The sequence below is a fragment of the Ctenopharyngodon idella genome, chromosome 3 (genome assembly GCF_019924925.1).
Source record: "Ctenopharyngodon idella isolate HZGC_01 chromosome 3, HZGC01, whole genome shotgun sequence".
Classification (NCBI taxonomy): domain Eukaryota; kingdom Metazoa; phylum Chordata; class Actinopteri; order Cypriniformes; family Xenocyprididae; genus Ctenopharyngodon; species Ctenopharyngodon idella.
Window position 1 is genome coordinate 55009486 of NC_067222.1, and position 14948 is coordinate 55024433.

A 14948-nucleotide genomic window follows, 5' to 3' on the forward strand; every position below is an offset into this window, starting at 1 on the left:
ATAAACTAATAATTAGACCGCCATTTACTGTTATTGTTATTACACGTAGTTTATTTATCAGAATTATATTATTTTATCAGAAAACGGAGCTGTACACATTTGGGTTTATGACTGGTATAAATTGACCTGCCACAAGATGGCACTGTTTTCAACATTTCTGATGCTTCGAAACTTTAACCGAAACAGAGAACAGCTTATGCGTTTTAAAAATTTGTGTTTTAGGTATGGGTGTTTGTAATTTGACGTTTTTCGTAATTTACATAATTTTACTCAGAAATTCAAGAAATTCAAAAACCCATCGAAAAATCTCGAGCACCACATACACCACGCCCTCGCCTTCCTGAGTCGCGGGAAACACCGGATCACGGTGTAATCGCATAAGTAAAGTGCACAGCTCTCATTAACACATTAATCCTATCCAGATTGTTTAAAACGTTTTTTCAAAGCGAAGTTTAAATATAAAGGCCCGGTTTCACAGACAGGGCTTAGCCTAAGCCAAGATTAGTCCTTAGATATGTAAGTGGCTTTTATAAACATACACTAGAAAATAACATTACTGGTGTGCATCTTCAGACAAAACAATGGCTCTGACATATTTTAAGATATGTGTGTTCAAGCTTCTTTCAGTTAAAACAGCTCAAACATGCATTTTAGTCTGAGACTAGCTTAAGCCTTTTCTGTGAAACCAGGATAGTCTAGTTAATGGGAACACAGGGACTACATCCTGTTAAATGCATGTCTGTTGATATATCTCAATTAATGTTTCGCATTATATTTGTGTACTTTTGTAGCTTGTAGCTTTGTTTCTATTCTCTCAGTTTAAAGCATTTAGTAGAGCTTCTGGCCACACCTCAGATCTAAGATGAGAACCTGGCTACCTTGCATTACATTGCATCACAACAGGTAAGTAAAACAGTGTTACTGTTCTGCAGGATTTAATATGGGAAACTGCGAAAACGTCAAACAATTATCAGTTCAAACTAAAGGTTGGACTGTGCCTGTGAACGCTTTATATTCATTATAGAGGTAACTCTAAATCCGTATTGGTATATGTTGATGCCCACATCACGATCAGGGGACAAAATGTACAGTTTTGGTGTGAACGTAAATATTTAACATGACAAACTGACCTATTCTCTTACAATCATCTAAATATTGCATTTGTTTTTAGAAGTTGAAAAAATGGTGGTAAATTCAGTGGTAAAATACAATTCTCTTCACATTTATTGTATAGCACTTATATACCATTTCAAAGCAGCTTTACAGAAAATGTCTGTAAACGTCAGTTTTTTCGGGTTACTCGAGTAGATGTGATTCTCTGTTGCTTAAAGGGATACTTGAGTCAAAAATGAAAATTGTCACCATTTACCCTCTTTCCAAAACCATATGGAAGTGACACAACTGAAGATATGGATGTTAGAGGAAGGAAGGATGGAGGAGATATGGATGGTACAGAAGACAACACTTTGAAACATATAAAATTATACTTTTATTGTCTTAAGGTGTTATTATTCGAAAAAAAAAAAAAAAAAAAACCATATACAAACTAAACAAGAACAATCAAAAGATAAATATCAAATGTTAAAAAAGAAAAAACAACTAATCTATATATAGGTGATGAGGTCTTATTGTTTGGAACAAACTAAACAAACAAAACAAATGGCTCAGATTAACATCAAATGGTAAAGTGGGGGGAAAACAAAGAAAAAGGGATGGCTAATCTATACGTTGGTGATTAATTTTCAGCTGATCTGATTTTGATGACCCTGCGGTTGATGTGTCTTAGCACAAGTTTCATTGGCAGCTTGCCGACGAGTTCATCTGGATTTCCAGAGAAGATGGTTTCGGGAACGATATACACGACTGATTCACTGCTGAGGAAGTGGCAGGTGTCATTTATCTCAGAGACCCCAGTGATGTCTGCCTCTGTATCCTCAACCTGTCCCTCAGGGATCTGTGGGGGATATTAATGGATATTAAATTCTTGTTTATTGACCTGTTGTGTTAAAAATATCACACTTGCAACTCTAGCCTTTTATCAGATTACAGTCATGCTTTTGTTCACAGGATATTTATATTTATTCACTGAAATGTAGGTTTACAGTTCCAAAATGCCTGTTCTACCCGACTGTCATAGCAGCAGTAGTGTGTGCATTATTACCTTCACAGATGTATTCACTGAGGAGTGAATTTTCCCTGCCGTTGTTGAGCATGCAGGGATGAAGGTGGGTCAGAAGCACCTCATCACCTACATATAGGTCAGTCAGCGCCTGTATGTTCTAGTGGATTTCCATTTTCTCCTGCATGTTCTTTGGTGGATTATCAATTAAAGACTGTTTATTGTACTTACCTTCATTGTGCGCTTCAGTACAGCCACCCTAATCCATGACAAAAACATAATGATCACTCAAATGTGCTTGTGTTTCAGGTACCAGTGGAGTGGATGAGAATCATGTGTTCATCAGTTCAGGTAAAAATGTCCATCTGCCCTGTAATAATAATCTTTCTGACTGCACATCAACTACATGGATCTATGACAACCATATAGTGGCTGTTGAACTGATAGCTGGAGGGATAAAGAAGAAAGACACAGAGAGAGAGACATGAGAGTCTGAGTCTGGAGCGTGACTGCTCTCTGAACATCAAGAACGTCACAGAAGAAGATTATGGATCTTACATCTGCAGACAATATGTGAACGGAGGAAAACAAGGAACTGATGCACGTGTTGATCTGCATGTTCTTCATGGTAATTTTATGATTATGTGCTTAATTTACAGTTTTTTTTTTTCAACTGCTTACACACATTTTCAAAACTTTTTTTTTTCAAAACTTTACACACAACTGCAAAATTGCACACACAAAATGCAAAATGCCTCACATCTTTTACAAAATGAAGCACTGCATTCAAAATATCGGTCTTTTACATCAGACTAGCCTGCTTGTTGTTGAGAATAATGTAGGGCCATTGCCTGATTTAGGCTGGTTGTATTGAGATGTTTTAATAGTGGTTTAATTTCTCAACAGCGACAGAAATGATGAAGCTGATGAAAACACAAACATCATTACCTGGCTGTCACTAATGAAGGCAGGTCAGGGAATCTAACACACTAGATTTGCCTGCATTACGCTGCCTTCACGTGCTATCAGAATTAACTAACTATACAATCAATTGTGCACAGGTTCTCACATTAGTGTTTATAAATCTGAAAATGTTGCTGTGTGTGTGTGTGTGTGTACCATGAAGCTTTTATAAGGTCAATAGGCTACTAAGTTTGTGAAATCACAAATTCACAACCTTCAGAAGTGTTGCACTGACAGGTGAGCGGTTTAAATGAGCAGTTACATCAAGATCACACTTCATCTATATATAGCTAGATGAGTCATAGTAAGAAAAATACATTTGTGACAAAACACTATGCACATTTCATTTGTTCAATGAACTTACTCAAACGACGATTTTGTTATCATTTATTTTATTATAGCCTACATTAATTATTGTGTTCTTGTGTAACCTTAATTAAGTAAAGCCCAAAGACAGGCGTACTGAACTTCTTTAAGTAAATGACCCTCTTCCAGATCAAGAACTGTTGTTCAAGTGAAGCCGGAAGAATCATATTTGTGTTTTATCCACATGAATGACATATTGAAGTCATATTTACAAGTGGGAAACTCTGAATTCAGATGATACCAGAGTTGCAGAGTTTGATGGGTCAAACAAGTGTGTTGTGAATGGAAATGAATGAGTTTGTTCTGTGCTGTATTTCTGTCATATTAAAGCAAACAAGTTTATAGCAAAAAGCAGAAAAAAAAAGTTAGTATCACTTCACAGTTTGATTTTTGATTATGGAAAATGGTTTCATATCTCTTTTGTTCTAGTATCAGTGACTTTTAAGTGTTTCCTATGGAGGAATCAGCAGCTCTTTCTCAAGAACTCAAACTACAGCTGATATGGAAGAAAAGGCAGTGTGAAACCACAAACATAAACAGATCTTCACAAGTGTTGCATTATTAGATGAGCTAACCATTTTAGATGAATCAAGAACACATTTGATGTATGAGGACATCCATTTTACAATACACAAAATATGACATTTAGGTGCATTACAGGGACAACACACACACACACCTGACAATATGGTGCATTACCAAGACCAGGGTGATTAAAGATACTCAATACAATACACAACTTTTTTTTCTTCTTTTTTTTTTTTCAGCCTTGTCCTCTCGCCCGAACCTTGTCCGCTTCAGTTGGACCTCAAGGAAGAGGTAAAACTCCGCAACATATCCAACGAGTACAAGAGGCATCTCCGACTCAGCAGCCGAGAGAAAGTCCCCACTCTCTCCTTCCCGAGGCCCATAACCGCCAATGCTGTATTGTTACGGGAGGGCCACAGGCCCCGGGCCCCGATAGGGAATCCAAAAACCTGCACCCTCCCAACTCCCAGTTCCCGTGCCATCTGAATCACATGGGGCCCGTAATAGTCCACTTTCTCCTGCGCCGCACTGGAGAGCGAGTCATCGGCAAACTCGTAGCGAACTGTTACGTCAATGGCCAAGGCAAAGTTCCCACGGATGAGCACCAAGTCAAGCCGCCGCAGGTCCCTGTTTGGGGTCCTGAACGACCATTCCCGGCGAGCCTCCCACCCGAGGGACTCCGCCTCAACCGCGAGGAGACGACACAATTTGTTGTGTCTGGCAATTCTAGCCCCCTGGATGGCTGGACATTGCCCAAGTATGTGTGAGGCGGATTCAATCCTGTATGAACAGCCACGGCAGGCAGCAACTATCTTGCTCCTGCCCCGACATCGAAACTCCTGGGTGGGGTACACGCCGGCACGTACCTGAAGAGCCGCAATGTACTGCCTTTCGGTCATACACGCGGGTTTCCTCAACCACGCGTTGCTCGCGGACGAGCCCCTGAAGCCTGCTATCCCCACACCCTGAGTTGGCAGCCCTGTCCATCTTTGGAATTCCTCCGCCCTCCAGTCACACGGAACTGGACACATGGGCGTCAACGGGTCGGTGGTGTCTCCTCTTGCGTTCGAAACATCGTCGCTGAACAGCGGACGATTACCGGCCGTACCACCGGCCCTTCGCCAGGCCCTCTCGAACTTGGATTGTGCATGGGAACTTCTCATTACGGAACGGACTACCGGATCTGACGAGTGAGCAAGGCGGAATAGCCTCCTCACCTGCATGGACGGGATGTGTCGAGTGAACTTACAAATCCCCAGGCCTCCGTCCCGGTTCCTTGCATATATTAGCCCATCACAAGTGGACAGCGGCAGATGCAGCCATGTCTTAACTGTCCCCTTGATCTTCCCGTCCATGGCTCGGAGTACACCGTCACTGACCTCCCCCATGTCAGCTTGATAGAATAACCGAGGCAACGCGTACTGGTTAAGGAGGACCACCCTCTGAGAGGGTTTAAGGGGCGCTTTCCCGATACTGCGACACCAGTTGTCCAGAGCCTCCACCATCGTAGGTCGTACTACCCCAACCCAAGGGTTGACCTTAATGCCCAAATACTTAACCGTCTCGTCGATGGTGGTTAATTGCAGGGTCCCGCCTCCCAGAACCCATGGGACGCAGTCATTAACCGAAAAGGAGCCGCTGCAGGGCCTCAGAAGGAAACTACGACACTTACCCGGCTGTACTCTGAGGCCCGTGCTCTGACAAAAGGAGTCAAGAAGGCTTAGGTTGTGCGCCATGTCACCCCAAGATCCTCCCACCAGGACTAGGTCATCCGCGAATGCGAGTGACACTAGTTTGTGACCCGCTACGGTGTACCCTTTGCCATATCTTTCGAGACCATGGATGAGGGGGTCCATGGCAAGGTTGAAAAGCAGGGGGGAGAGCGGATCCCCCTGCTTGACACCAACCCTCACATTTATATCAGGGGTGGTCCCACCCCCGACCTCGACACTGGTCGTACTGTCCTTGTAGATCTGCTGGATCAGACCTACCATATGGGGATCCACTTTAATCTGCCCAAGAGCCGACAGGATGTGCTCATGGGAGACGGAATCGAACGCCTGTGCAAAGTCGATGAATGCTACTGCGAGTGGGCTGCGCTCTTCTTTGCAGTGGCGGATGAGGCCCCGCAGTACCTCTATGTTCTCCGCACACCCAGGGGTAGGACGAAACCCCCTTTGTCTAGGGTGAATCGGACACGTTTCCATCATTCGTTTAGTTATCACCCTAGTGAAGAGCCTTAAAAACATCGACCCGATGGTAATTGGCCTCCAGTTACCAATCTCCATCACCGCACCTGGGTCAGATGTCTTCGGGATTAGCACTGTACGGCTTTTCTTCAGGCGTGTAGGCACGATTCCAGTGAACCACCACATGTTGAACAGACGTGTGAGGGTCTCACACCTGGGGTCCCAATCGAGAATGTCCTGTTTCTCGATCCCATCTGGGCCCAGTGCGGAAGCGTTCGAAGTTAGTCGGAGGCTTTCTTGGATCTCACCCTGAGAGATAGTTCCGACGAGGTGAGTGTTGTTAGCACTCACCTCTGCCCTGAATCGACCCAGCCCGCAGTAGGGAGGGGGCAGCTCCCACTTATTCCGGAACGACTGGTATATTGTGTCAGGAGATATTGTACATCGGCCATACACCTTCCCATCTAATATCTCCTCAGCCAAGCGGGCCGGGTCCCTTTTGAACTTGAGCTGGCAGGTGTGAAACGCTCGACGTCGGGCAAGGTATCGTCTGCGCCACCTGCTGCTCGAGGGCTGCCTAGACCTCGTCCGAGGTTGTCGGCTTGGAACTCTCCCTCACCCCGGGACGCATCCCTGGAGCATCCTCTGCGTTGCCGCTTCGACCAGTTCAGGTAGCTGGTCGCAGCCATCCAACCAAGCTTTAAGCACGTGAGAATAATCCGTGCCATCATCCCCCACCTCACCTACCATTTTACGGGCTTCCTCCCTAAGGAGCGTAAGAAGGCCACCCTCTGGTAGGTTGGGCTGGTTAGGAGGAAGTGATGAACTCGCCACAGGCTCAGACGGATTCTCACTATCCCTTGTAGCTAGGGATCTAAGCCTTTTTGCGGGACCCCCCCCATCCGGGGAGGAATCCCTGTTGGTTCCCAGGGCCGTTCGAGCTCCTGCCTCACCTGCCGTCTGCTGAGAAGTAGAATTACCCCGTTTACGCCCTTCCTGAATCCTCTTACGGTTGCGAATGTCTGGGTGGACGTGTAGTTCGTGTATACTCCGCGCCCTCTCCGTGGCAAAACTAGCCTCACATCCCTCGCATCTCACTGCACCAGCCGGTGCAGCAACCCTCGGGCCTCCACATTTAGGGACGTGACAAGCTATGGAATGCCTGGAATGAGAGGTTTTTCCACACAACCTACAACTGTATCTAACAAGTACTTTTGCGTGGCAGGATTTGAAGTGCCTTCCTACCCATGCCACTGCAGTTGCCGACACGCCACATAAGGCACAAGTGAAGTCCTGGAGTGGCAGTAACACAACCACTCCGGTGTCGCCATCTCGTGCCGCATTCGCTGTGGTAATGGCCTGAGCGGGGCCACCCCTTGGGGCAACGACCAGTTCCTCTGTGTCCGGAGGTTCTACGGCAGAGCTCGTTCTACCGAGAGGACCATGTACTGCGCTCTCTCCGCTCGGGACTCTGTCCCCTACTCGCACTCCGTGGAGCCGAGTCAGCGTCACCGAGCAATCTCGTAGTCTATAACCGGGCTCTAATCCAACAACCAAATGGCTACCTCCGCCTCCAACATCCTTGGCCAAGGGACGCTGAGGGGATCTTGTCCTACTGCAGGAACCCAATCCCGAAGTTCCCACAGGGCACCTTGTTAAACCGGCCGACGTACCTACCGGCATGAGTTTTCGATTATTTCGACCAGACATATTTGTTAAGAGGATAAACCCTTTCCAGGGTGTGCCATTTCGCCGTGCCATTGGGAATCTCTGTATCATTGTCTGTTCTCGCTCAAGTCCTGTCTACCAGTCAGTCCGTCCCCCGGCGGTGCCAGGTCGCCCTCCGATACCTACGCCACCGAACCTTCATCGTGCGCCATCTCGCCAATGGCTGGAAAAATTGAGCCATCAGACTCGTCTTCATGGAGCGCCCAAAAGTACAGAGGGTGGGTCGAGTTGTGGATTGATCGTTATGTCCACTAAGGCTTGGAGTCGTCAGTCCTTGGTGCCGCTGTTTGAGTAATATAGCGCAAACCAAGTTTCACCCACCACTGCCTTCTACTTTCTGTTCTGCATTTTTCATTGAGAGCATATGTCGTAGTTTAGATATATTTTTAAGATGGAAGAATGTGGTTTTACAGATGCTAGAAACATGGCCTTCAAATGAAAGATTGGTATCAAAGAGCACACCCAGGTTCCTAACTGACGACGAAGACTTAACAGAGCAGCCATCAAGTGTTAGACAGTATTCTATTTTTTTCAACTGTTTATACAAAAAATCCTGACTTGTCACACAATTTCTGAAACCTGACACTCAAACAGCAGAACCACACACCAAATCTGCCAAACCATACACTAAAACACCAAACACTATTTGTAAAACGCAACCTTCTCTATGTAACACACAAAAATCTAACAGGAAGTTTCTTGATTTCCTTTTTCAAACACAACTAATCAAAATGCCACACTAACTCCTCACATGTGCAAACACTCATTGCTTTACTTAACACCAACCAATCATGGCTTTAGAATAGGCCAAAGGTCAAGTTACAGATTTTGAACAACTTTTCTGTTGTCTACTTGCCATATTCATCATTTCTAAACCCTATTGAGGAATTTTTCTCCACATGGTGCTGGAAAGTGCATGATCGTGGTCCCTATGTCAACATAACATTTCTCCCGGCAATGGAGGAGGCATGTGGAGACACTGACGGCCTCCACCCATGGTTGAATACACAAGAGAGAACATGTGGATGAAATATTGTGGCCGGACCCAGCAGGAGGAGAGATGCAGCCTAGATACACCCAACCATCTCGCCCACCAACGAACACACACATGTTGGGTTTCCATGTTTTATGGGGACATTCCATAGGCCTAATGGTTTTTATACAATACAAACCATATATTCTATCCCCAACACTACCCCTAAAACTAGACCTACCCATGACAGAAAACATTCTGCATTTTTAGATTTTTAGGTCTTTCTGACCATTTCTTCAGCTGTATCATAGTGTCAGGACTACACTCCCCTTTGGTGAGATCAGAGGAAGTTCACAACCACAGGAAGGGCTGATCATGTTTGAAGGAAGAGCTATAACTATATATATAATGAAAAGAAAGACTGGCAGAAACAGAAAATGGCTGATAAGTGTGATTTGTGTGTGCTGGGACTGATCATTCTCTCTTCACTTCTCACAGGTAAAGACATCTGGATTTAGTGGAATTAGTTTGTGAAAGAGTTCATTTGAACAAGTTTATTCTTGCCTACATTCATGTTGTGATCTCAGAGTTGTGTATTGATACATACAGATCATACTTAATGTTTTATGTACTTTCATTTATTAATATATGTCACATTTTGAGTTTGTTTTGTGATCTGTTGTCATGTCTGAGTTTCATTATTAATCTCCTTGTTTGTTCATTAGTTCAGTTTTGTCTCTATGGTCGCACAATGATTTGAAGTATCTTGTTCAGGTGTGTCTTGTCAATGATCTCATTTGCTCATGCATTCAAGCCCTCTGTTTCCGTCAGTCCCTTGTCTAGTACTGTTGATAGTTTAAGTGTTATGTGGTTGTATGTTCTAGTGGATTTCCATTTTCTCCTGCATGTTCTTTGGTGGATTATCAATTAAAGACTGTTTATTGTACTTACCTTCATTGTGCGCTTCAGTACAGCCACCCTAATCCATGACAAAAACATAATGATCACTCAAATGTGCTTGTGTTTCAGGTACCAGTGGAGTGGATGAGAATCATGTGTTCATCAGTTCAGGTAAAAATGTCCATCTGCCCTGTAATAACGCTCTTTCTGACTGCACATCAACTACATGGATCTATTACAACCATATAGCGGCTGTTGAACTGATAGCTGGAGGAATAAAGAAGAAAGACACAGAGAGAGAGACATGAGAGTCTGAGTCTGGAGCGTGACTGCTCTCTGAACATCAAGAACGTCACAGAAGAATATTATGGATCTTACATCTGCAGACAATATGTGAATGGAGGAAAACAAGGAACTGATGCACGTGTTTATCTGCATGTTCTTCATGGTAATTTTATGATTATGTGGTTAATTTACTTCTTTTTTTTCTTTTTTTTTCTACTGCTTACACACATTTTCAAAACTTTCTTTTTTTCAAAACTTTACACACAAATCCAAGAATTGCACACACAAAATGCCTCACATCTCTTACAAAATGAAGTACTGCATTCAAAATATCACAAACATCTCAAAAGCAAACATTTATCTTATGTTGCAAACACCTTTGACATAATATTGTATTTTTGGATATACAGTTATTCAAAATCTAAAGCTCTTCTTTCATGAGCTCTTATGCACATTTCTGTACAAGACTGAAAGTAATTGGCAGAGAGATGTTGAAAAATTAATGGTAAGCATGAAAGCAAGATTGAAACCAAACTATTTATTTTTTTACTTTAAGCATTTGTGGTTGTGAATACAGTTTTACACAGTATGAAAGAAAAGAAATACATCAACCATGTGTAGCTGGTCAAAACAAAAAAACAAAAACAAAACTAGCATAATTTTGAAAAAGGTGACTATTCTAAAGGAATGGTGTGTATGTGTGTCCTGGTAGGGGACCAAATGTTTGTGGGGACATTTTTAAGTCCCCATGAAGAAACGGGCTTATCGTAAATCGTTTTACATAAATCATACAGAATGATGTTTTCTGAACATCTAAAATAGCAGAATGTTTTCTGTCATGGGTAGGTCTAGTGGTAGGGATAGTGTAGGGCAGGGGTGTCAAACTCATTTTAGGTTGAGGGCCGGATGGGAAAAAATGTAACCATGTGTGGACTGAATTTTTTTTTTTTTTAAACCTTAGTGAGCTTACAGTTACATTAATATTAACCATACAAACTACACATTAATTAAAAAAAACACACTGCTCTTTGAAAACTGCATTTGTTTTTACTGCGAAAAGACTTTATTGCATTTTTAAAATAGTTTTAATATTTTTTATTACTTTTTTTTTTTATGGCCAATTACAATTTTTTGGAGCAAATTTGATACCGGTTGCTAATTTTTTTTAGTTAATTATTTGTTGTTTATTTGTTCTATAACAGGCCAAACTGGCCTTAAACAAAAATATGTGTAGGCATTTGGTATACAGGCACCACTGCATTTTGAGCATGAGCAGTTGTTTTTGATTTAAATTAGATTGTATAATTTCAAGATTTACAGCAAAAACAGCATGGTCTGACTTTATAGCTTTGTGAAATGATGCTACCTAAGACACCTACACAAAAATAGCAGATGGACTGAATAAAAATGCAGATTCACTCTCTGACAGTAGGTGGTGCTTGTGGAACAGCTGCGATATAGCGTTTCCTTGGTACTGCTGTACACAAAGCAGCGCTGCGATTATTAAAATAGGCTACTTATATGGAGGTCGAAACTTTTCTAAAGACAGTTCCCTTCTAAGTTACATTCATATAAAAGCCAATCCAATATTTATATTTTTCTTCCTGTATTGCACAAACAGTGAGCTTAGCCTGGTACAGTATTTGCTCTGCTGGCGTGACTGTGTTCTTCTCTTTGCGTCCGTATTCAGCATGTGGCTGTGTTAACGTCATGTTTACAGACTTCGTAATATTTCCACACAAACGACAGTTTGGGAAATGATTTCAAAGCAGTTTGTTTGCAAGTCCAGAATAGATATTGGCCAATATAAAACTAATAACCGTTCTGATTTATGGCCGGTGGACCATGTGTAACGGGGCTGTCTCTGCGTTGTGTTGTGTAAAAGTCAGGATGGACACCAAGTCGTGCTTGAAGACAGACTTTTATTCTGTTGACAACATATTAAACAGCGGTGATCAGACCCTCGTGCGTGTTCTATAATGAGGTGAACAAACTTGATGTTACCACAAATGTGATGAAGCAAAAACACAAATCATACAATATACATTTAAACACATATCTATATCAATATTAGTCCATAAAATGGTTATACAATTAATACAATATACTTTTATCACAGAGCACTCACTCACCGCAGCCATTCACTCTCTCGGCTGGTGCGAATCTAAATGACCCTACCGGAACCAGTTCATTCTATGGGTGGAGTGTGCAGGTTGAGTGCAATTAAAGGGGCCATACATGAAAATGTGTAGCAAGTGGAAACACATTTTTAACCCTGTTACACATGCATAGCTGTTTTTTCATTATTGTTCAGATCACCCCCCTGGATTGGACACCTTTGTGGGCCGTATTCAGCCTGCGGGCCTTGTGTTTGACACCTGTGGTGTAGGGAGACAGAATATACAGTTTGTACAGTATAAAAACCATTACGCCTATGGAATGTCCCCCAAAAAATTTAAACCCAACATGTGTGTGTTGTGTGTGTGTGTTTGTTGATGGGCGAGATGGTTGGGTGTATCTAGGCTCCTCCTGCTGGGTCCGGCCACAATACTTCATCCACGTCACATGCTATGTTCTCTCTTGTGTATCCAACCTTGGATGGAGGCAGCGTCAGTGTCTCCACATGCCTCCTCCATTCCCTGGAGAAGTGTTATGTTGACATAGGGATGACGATCATGCACTTTCCTGCACCATGTGGAGGAAAAATCCTCAACAGGGTTTAGAAATGATGAATATGGAAGAAAGTAGACAACAGAAAAGTTGTTCAAAACCTATAACTTGACCTTTGGCCTATTTATAGGCCTATTCTACAGCCATGATTGGTTGGAGTTAAGTAAAGCAGTGAGTGTTTGCACATGTGAGGAGTTAGTGTGAGGCACTGATGAATTAGTGTGGCATTTTGATTAGTTGTGTTTGAAAAAGGAAATCAAAAAACTTCCTGTTAGATTTTTGTGTTACATAGAGAACTGTGTGTTGTGTTTTGCAAAAAAAAGTGTTTTATGAAATTGAAAAATGAGTCAAAGGCCGAGAATTAGTGTGTGGTTTTGCAGATTTGGTGTGTGGTTCTGCTGTTTGAGTGTCAGGTTTCAGAAATTGTGCGACAAGTAAGGATTTTGTGTGTAAGCAGTTGAAAAAAACTGTAAAAAGGGCCCAATCTCTCTTTAGACTCTTTAAAAGAGTGAAATCTTCTGTCTTTTGTTAAGTTTCAGTCTCTCCATCATCGCAGACTGAGATCAGTCCAGGCCGCTCTGTGACTCTCTCCTGTCAGTTGTATTCAGTCTCCTGTGATGATTTGGTTCATTCTGAGGGACTTCAGCTGTTGTGGGTGAATCAGGCTGGTGTTGATCTGAAGACAGACTCCAGATATCAGAAATCAGCTCCAGGACACTGTATCATCACTCTGACTATCGATGTTTTATATTAGCATTGTGAAATTGTGATTACAGCCACAATCACATGATCACTGTCACACATCATCAGTCTCTCACTTCAGTGGTTTGAACTGCCTCTCAAAAAACTGTTTTTATCATCATGTGTTATCTACAAAAATGAGCTCTTTAATCAGAATTGTCAGTGAGTCTGACATTTTGATATAAATGAGTCATGAGCATGTTTTCTTGTACAGACTGTTGTCTAATGCATAAATGTATAACTCAAAATAATCATTATATACATCTAGTGTAACACAACATCCTATGATGCAGTGTACAGATGTGCAGTGAACAAAATGTAGCTGAGAAAATAGGACCCTACAGGAGGCTCTTAACATTTCCAGTAACTGATCTGAAGAGTAAAAAACAAGGTTAAGATGAATGTTACTTTTTTAAAAAAATATGGTGTGTCTAAACAAAAAATCCACTTAGTTTGTACAGAAAACGTCTAGGTCACTTGTGTAAGCCCAGCTCCCCTGAAGTCTCTGTTAACATCAGTGACTGACAAATTGGGATCTCACCTGTGTAGCAAATTAGCTCAAAGGGGAAATTTGAATAATTAATCATAACTCATTAGAATTAATTATAAATATATGGATCAGTTAATCAAATTAACTTGATGTAGCTGCATTAATATTACAATCAAATAATCTGTTCGGCCAGCGATCTATCATAACATAGACACCCAGATTTCTTTGTGAGGGAATAATTATCTAATAATTTTACTGAAGTCTTACACACAAGATCTTCTGTCAAATCATCTTAGATGTATTAAGCGAGGTACAAAGAATGGACCCCTGACCACGGGCTGAAAGCTCGGGGCAGGTCGGACTGATAGACACTCGGAGAGTGCTATGGTGCCCTGCCCCTCTCGGGACTCGTCATGTAGTCAGTGCTGAAGCGGTCTCATATGAAGCAATCCGAGCGGCATGACCACGGCTGCAGATGCCATATGCCCCAGGAGCCTCTGAAATCGTCCCAGTGGAACTGCTGTCCTTCCTTTGAACAAATTTAAGCAGTTCAGTACTGACTGAGCATGCTCGTTGGTGACACAAGCCGTCAGGTTGACCGAGTCCAACTCCATTAAGAGAAAATAGATCCTCTGCACAGGGGAGTGTTTGCTCTTTTCACTGTTGACCTGAAGCCCCAGATGGCCGAGCTGTCTGAGCACCAGGTCCCTGTGTTCACACAATCTTGCGAGTGGGCGAGGATGATCCAGTCATCGAGATACTTGAGGATGTGAACACCCACTTCCCGTAGAGGGGTAAGGGTGGGCCTTCTTTCGTAGAGATGCGGGGTGACAGGGACAGCCCAAAGGGGAGGACCTTATACTGGTATGCCCGTCCCTCAAATGCAAAGTGTATGAACGGTCTGTGTTGAAGGAGAATTGAGACATGAAAGTATGCATCCTTCAGGTCTATCGCTGCAAACCAATCTTAGGAGCGAACACATTTGAAAAGCCATTT

General features: G+C 42.6%; 1 long non-coding RNA gene across 6 annotated transcripts; it reads left to right on the forward strand.

The window, feature by feature from the left end:
• Nucleotides 1-306: 306 nt before the first annotated feature.
• Nucleotides 307-13450, forward strand: LOC127508935 (uncharacterized). 6 transcript variants are annotated; one of them, XR_007929006.1, is made up of 5 exons: nt 311-2258; nt 2429-2470; nt 2549-2747; nt 9896-10214; nt 13255-13450. It is a non-coding gene; the product is annotated as an uncharacterized LOC127508935 (long non-coding RNA). The 6 variants fall into 6 exon arrangements; XR_007929005.1 differs by having other exon boundaries at nt 307-2225; nt 2429-2747; XR_007929004.1 differs by having other exon boundaries at nt 308-2258; nt 2429-2747.
• Nucleotides 13451-14948: the final 1498 nt, after the last annotated feature.